Source organism: Balaenoptera ricei, chromosome 3 (assembly GCF_028023285.1).
Source record: "Balaenoptera ricei isolate mBalRic1 chromosome 3, mBalRic1.hap2, whole genome shotgun sequence".
NCBI lineage: Eukaryota > Metazoa > Chordata > Mammalia > Artiodactyla > Balaenopteridae > Balaenoptera > Balaenoptera ricei.
Window position 1 is genome coordinate 117,261,594 of NC_082641.1, and position 6,826 is coordinate 117,268,419.

Consider the following 6,826-nt stretch of genomic DNA (forward strand, 5'->3'; position numbering starts at 1 on the left):
AAGTCAGGCATGAAGGAGACTTGTAAAATGGAGGCAGGGAAGAATAAGGTGATCACACATCCCCACCAATCCTCACTGAGGGCTTGTTTTGAAACCCAAATAAGATTACGCTCAGGCTATTAGATATTAGCTATTACCAGAGCTAATATTTATCGAGTATTCACTATTTCATGACACCATTATGCCTTATTAGTATTATTTCATGTGATCCTCATAATAACCTTGTGAAGTAGGTTCTAATGTCTACATTTTACAGATGAGAAAATGCAGGTTCTATGAGAATGAATAACCCAATAAGCCAAGGTCACCCAAGCTAGTGAGCCTTGGAACAGGGTTTTGACAGAGGCAGTCTGATTCCAGAGTCCATGTTCTTAACCATGATGCTGTGCTGCATTTTGGTTGAACATAATGGATTCTGAAGTTATGGAATTTGAAACCCCCAAGTAGGAAATGACTATATTAAGAAGGAGTTTGGAAAAAATGTTGTCGATGACCACAAAGGGAAGTTGAAATTAAATGATTGGAGGTAAGCCACTTAGGCTGCTCTCCTTAGCTGCTTAGGTGCCTCTTTCTGGCTGGATGTTGTGACCTGACAAACATGGCCATTCCTGTGGCTCTCCCAGTGGTAGCCCTTGTTTTATCTTTCCTTTTTTATTGTGTCTGTTCTCATGTCCTTGAGGGCAAGGCCACCTCTGTTGATCAGTTTTTAAGGGCCTAGAGCTGTAGAGTCTAACAGAATTTCTCTGATGGAAATGTTCTGCACCGTCCAGTACCAGCAGCCAGTAGCCTCACGTGGCTCAGCAGTACTTGAAATGTAGCTCAGGTGACTGAGGAATTGCTTTTTAAATTTTTTAAAATTCCAATTAAAATTTAAATTTAAATAGCCAGGGACTTCCCTGCTGGCGCAGAGGTTAAGAATCCACCTGCCAATGCAGGGGACACGGGTTCGAACCCTGGTCCGGGAAGATCCCACATGCCGTGAAGCAACTGGGCCCGTGCGCCACAACTACTGAGCCTGGGCTCTAGAGCCTGTGAGCCATAATGGCTTACGTGCTGCAACTACTGAAGCCCGTGTGCCTAGAGCCCATGCTCCACAAGGAAGAGTACCCCTGCTCACTGCAACTAGAGAAAGCCCAGGCGCACCAACAAAGAACAAACTGCAGTCAAAAATAAATAAATAAATAAATAAATAAATGTAAATAGCCATATTTGGCTAGTGGCTACTGTATTGGATATCATGGGCCTATAGGGTGCTCTGTGGTTTATGTGCCTCAGGACAGAGACCTCTAGGAACTTTGTCTTTCAAATGCGAATGCTCCTTTGAATTACCCTGGACAAAGCTGAACATTGCTCTGGGGCAGCGATCACTGAATCTCCCCATGAACTCTGTCCCCTCTCTAGGGTCTTTTAGGAGGTGCTGCTTGATGTTCCGTTGCCACTCAACATTCACCTCCGCCAGCTGCCCTTCACATTTAGGACAAAACCCTAAAAGGCTCCAGCAGCCAGTTCCTGAGGATGGGAAGTTATGAGCAAGAGAGAACCCTGGATCCAGGTCCGCACCCTGCATACTAGCATGGACATGAGGGACGGTCACCCTGGTTGGGGACTGCCACGAACTCCCACTCTATGTCAACAAAAACTACAGGTTCTTAGCCAGCTGGGGCTCAGCAAAGCTCAGGATAACATGACATCACAGATAGCTTTGTGATCCTGCCCTGGGAAGTGCTGCCTTTCCGCACAGGCTTGTCATACTGGTTGATGTTCTGGTTATCTACTGCTGTATTAACAAGCCACCCAAAATTTACAGCTTAAGAAAATCACTTTGCTCAGGAATCTTCACTTTGGGCAGGGTTCAATAGTGAAAGCTTATTTCTGCTCTATGTCGTATTGCCTGGGATGGTTAGTGGGGTGAGGGGTGAGGGTATGAGAAGCTCCACTCCCAGGACGGCTCACTCGCATAACTGGCAAGTTGGTGCTGTCAGCTGGGAGCTCATCTGAGACTGAGGACCAAGGTTCTTGGTTCCTCACCATGCGCCACTTGGGCTTTCTCATAGCACGGTGACTGGGTTTAAAAGAAAGCATCCAAAGTGACGAAATGGAGGGAATACCCTGGTGGTCCAGTGGTTAGGACTCTGTGCTTCCACTGCCGGGGGCCTGGGTTCCAAAACAAAAAAAACAACAACAAAAAAACAAAGTGACGAAATGAGAGATGCCAGTTTTCTTAAGGCCTGGCCCTAAAAACTGGCATAGTGTCATTTCTGCCCAACCCTATTGGTCAAGGAACCACAGAGTCCGTATTCAAGCAGTGGGAACACATCCTGCCTTTTGATGGGAGTAATTTCAAAGAATTTGAGCTGTACTTCCAGAGGAAGTCCTGACAGGTGACATGTCATTTCCTTCAAGGTTCAGTTCAGATAAAACCAGACTGGAACTTAGTCTAATGGGGGAGACAGATAATAATCAAATAAACACCCAAATAAATCCCAATTTAAGTCACTATTCAAGTAAATAGCATTATAGCTATGAGAGGTACAAGAAAGAGAGGCATGAGAGTAATTTAAAAGGAGATTTAGCCCAGCCTGGGGTGTCAGGTGTGAGGAAGAGATGTTTGAGCTGAATGAAACCTATTAAGGTAACCAGGAGGCACTTTGCAAAGGGGGCAGGGGCAAGTGAATGGGAAAGGCTTCCAGAAAGAGGGAACAGTATATACAAAGTCCCTTGGGCAAAAGGGTTGGCATAGTGTAGTAACTAAAAGGCTAGTATGGCAGAAAAGAAAAAGATGTACAGGACAAGCAGGGGTAGAGGCCAGAAACTTGTTAGAGCCTTGTTAAGTATTAGGACATACTGAAGACTTTGCTGATTTTTATTATGGGGGCAAAAGAAAGGTACTGAAGTATTTTAAGCAAGAGGGTGACATGCTATAATTTATGCTTTGAAAAGATCTCTCTGGTTGCAGCAAGGTGTACGGATTGTAGATGGCCCTAAGTAAATGCACAGAGACTACTTAGGCAGCTACTGCAGTGGTTTCTGTCAGAGAAAGTGGATGGTATTTGGGAGTCAGATGGTATCAGAGGAGATGAAGAGAGAAGATGGATTTAGGATGTTCTGGAGGTAGAATTTATAGGACTTAATGATGGAGGGGATATGGGAAAAAGGGAGTCGAGGTGTTTGGTTGTCTACTGCTGCAGACTACCACAAAATGTAATGGCTTAGGGCTTCCCTGGTGGCGCAGTGGTTGAGAATCTGCCTGCCAATGCAGGGGACACGGGTTCGAGCCCTGGTCTGGGAGGATCCCACATGCCGCGGAGCAACTGGGCCCGTGAGCCACAACTACTGAGCCTGCGCGTCTGGAGCCTGTGCTCCGCAACAAGAGAGGCCGCGATAGTGAGAGGCCCGCGCACCGCTGTGAAGAGTGGCCCCTGCTTGCCGCAACTGGAGAAAGCGCTCGCACAGAAACAAAGACCCAACACAGCCATAAATAAATAAATTAATTAATTAAAAAAAAAAATGTAATGGCTTAAAACAGTAGCCAGGGGACTTCCCTGTCGGTCCAGTGGTTAAGACTCTGTGCTTCCAATGCAGGGGGCGCGGGTTCAATCCCTGGTCGGGGAACTAAGATCCCACATGCCGCTGGGCGCGGCCAAAAAAAAAACCAAACAAACATTAGCCAGTGTATTATTTGCTCACGGTTCTGCAGTTTGAAACGGGCTTGGCAGGGCAGCTCATTTCTGCTGTGATCGTCAGCGTGGGTGGCAACCAGCTTGGCTCAGGTTGTGTCTGCGTTCAGTTCTTGCTGCCAGCTCAGTTGTTTGGTTCTCCTCTGCATGGCTTCTCCATGTGGTTAGCTTGGTGGTCGCAGGGTGGTGGGACTTAAATGGAAGCTGGTTTCCCCTAAGTGCAAAAATGCAAGCTGCTGGTTTTGCCACATTCTATTGATTAAAGATCAAGGCCAGCCCGGGTCAGAAAGGGGACTACACAAGGTCATGAATATTAGGTGTGGTCCACTGGAGGACACCAAATTAAGTCTACCACACAAAGTCTCCTGGGTTTCTGACTTCATATTTGGATGGATGGTGGTGCTATTTGTGGAAATGGGAGCACTCCAGTGGTGTTGCTTCTATCCCCATTTAAAAAAAAATCACTGCGCTCTGTATGAAGGATGATTACATTTCAAATCTCTTTTCCTCAGAATTGCTTTCACTGATCCTTCATCCTGGATTAAATCCCATTGTTATAGATTCCCAAGCTTCCTTTGGTCTCCCCTTTGACATTCTTCCCACTGGGGAGCATTGTCTAATTGGCTTCCCCATTAGATGTGAACTCCAGGAGCCATGGTACTGGGTCTCACTTGTTTCCTGACCCCCATCCCAAAAGTTCAGCCCACTGGTACATAGTAAGTTCTCCATCTTTGCTGAATTGAATATCACCTTAATCTTTCTTCACATGAAAGGTATTATTATTACATTAACAATGTCCTGCATTTCTAAACCAAGACTACCCTAACTGAGGACCATTAGGAACAAAGCCAGTAAGGAACTGCGATAACACCTGATGTTTAGATGCCAAGTAGATTTGATGTGTACATTGGCTGTAATATGCTGCAGCTGCTGACATCTGACGGAAAACAAATATTGAATTGGTGATGCCACCAATGCTATCTATTATGCTAAACACCAATAATTCCATTGATGTATGCGGGAACACTGGAGCAGAGGTCAACAGCCTGTCTAGTCCTAAGTGGCTCCAAGGAGTCAGGCAATATGCAGTACCTACGGGTGCCATGGGCAAAGGTAAAAGAACAAAGGAAAAATATAAAGCCATTCTTTTTATATAAAATCATTTAATTTCTTTCTGTTAAAATACACTCAATCCAGATGCAATGGATCAGGTGACCAGATTTTTCAGGATTCTTACTCCACCAGGAGCTGATGCCGTCCGTGTCAAACCTGGCTCTGGTCACAGAACATTCACATCTTTAATTCCAAATACTGAATGTGATGCAAAAGATGTAATCACTATCTAACATACAGGTATATAGTTACTTGGTGGTCACTGCACGAGGTTATCAACAATGCAGGCTCAAAAAATAAGATGTATAATAAGTTGGTCCTTTCCAAAAATAAATATATTAGGACACTAAGCCTATACCTTAAATGAATCCAAAATAAATACTAATTAAACGCTAGCTTCTGTGAGGAACAGTGCATGCAGACGATGAACTCACGCGTGTGGCTATTCGTAACAGAAAGTTCTGGAATCCCAACAGTGCCTCCTCACAAAGCCAGTCCTGAGTGTGAGGATGTAAATGAGAGTAACACATAGCTTGACTAGGCTGCTGGATTCCACATTCCAGTGGGGTTTGGAGTTCGGCGTAATTTCTAATAGTTTCCAACAGAAAGAACAGCAATGGCATTTTCTTGCTGGTCACTTCTCCCAAGCTGTGAGGCCTGGAGCTGATGAAGGAAGTTCAGAAGTCCTCTAGTTTGAGCAGATGAACCCCAGGGTTGCTAATCTGGGGACACAGATTCCTTTAAGCTGCAGTGCCCCTTGTGATGAGAAGGGTTTTCATCCCACCTTCCTCACTGCTGATCATGCAGTGTAGAGGGCACTTCCATTCTTACGAGAGCTTCGCTTTCTGCTCGAGCCTCAAACCCTATTTCTTAGCCCCATTCCCATCACGCGTCTCCAGTCTGCATTTGTGCTCACAGAAATAGTCTAGAGTTGCATGCCAAGTTCTGAGAGCAAGAATACGCCATGCCTAGAGAGTTTATATATGATAAAAACTTTCCAAATGATGTAGGCAAGAGGAAAACGCTTATTTTACCACCATGCAGACAACCCATCTAAAATGCAACTCAGGAAATTATAGTTTAACAATATTCTGGACAGTACCAAATAGATTAAACTATCCTTCAATCCAAAGCAAATACCATTCCCTTGAGGAAAACCAGATGTGAGTGTTGCAGTCTATTAGGTAATAAATAAAACAGTACCATCAGTGCTATAAAAACAGACAACAGACCTGACATTTAATGAAGTGAGTTAGTATTGCCTCTATTTAGTATCATCACAGATAACTCATCTCTGCCATGAAATCCAGGTGTGACTACACTATTCATGGGCATCTAGAGCAGAGTCTTTTACCTTGTCAAGTCAGTTTAATTATGGCCCATTTTCTAGCAGAGATTGGGGCTGGGGACAGGGGAGCTTTGATTTTTGTGTGTACAGGAAAACAACTTTCTATAGCTCATTTGGCTCACAGGCACATTTTATCATGTAAATCCCTTCAGTCACTCAGAGGGGATCAAGGAAGCCTCCCAAAACCCAGGAGGATAGACTTCGTTGGGTGACAAAATCTGACTATCTCTGGAGCTGCTCTCCCTCCCTACAGCTGAGCAGGTGCCCCTACCAGCCACCAAAGCCCCACTCTTTACCTCTGGACACATCTCCTGACCCTGTGGGATGCCCACACGTGGGACAATACTAGATACATCTGCCTAAATCATGGCTATGCATCTGAAAGGAGAAAACTCTACTTTGGAAACAAGTTTTAATGTAGACTCTCCTTCCAACAGGAACTTTTCTTCCATTCTGAAGAAAACATGGAGTGTAGACTACATTTACCTACTGATCCTTCCAGGTTCAGATTCATGATATAATCTGGGCAGCTTGGTCCTGGTAGCTCACCTCCACGGGAAGGCCCAGAACCACACAGTCCAGGCAACAACTTCCCTCCTCCTTGTCACCAGTGGGAAGAGCTGCCTGCTTTTGTTTTGTATACAGAAGTGGTGTAGAGAGGTGTCCTAAGTGGATGTAGGACTGCCAT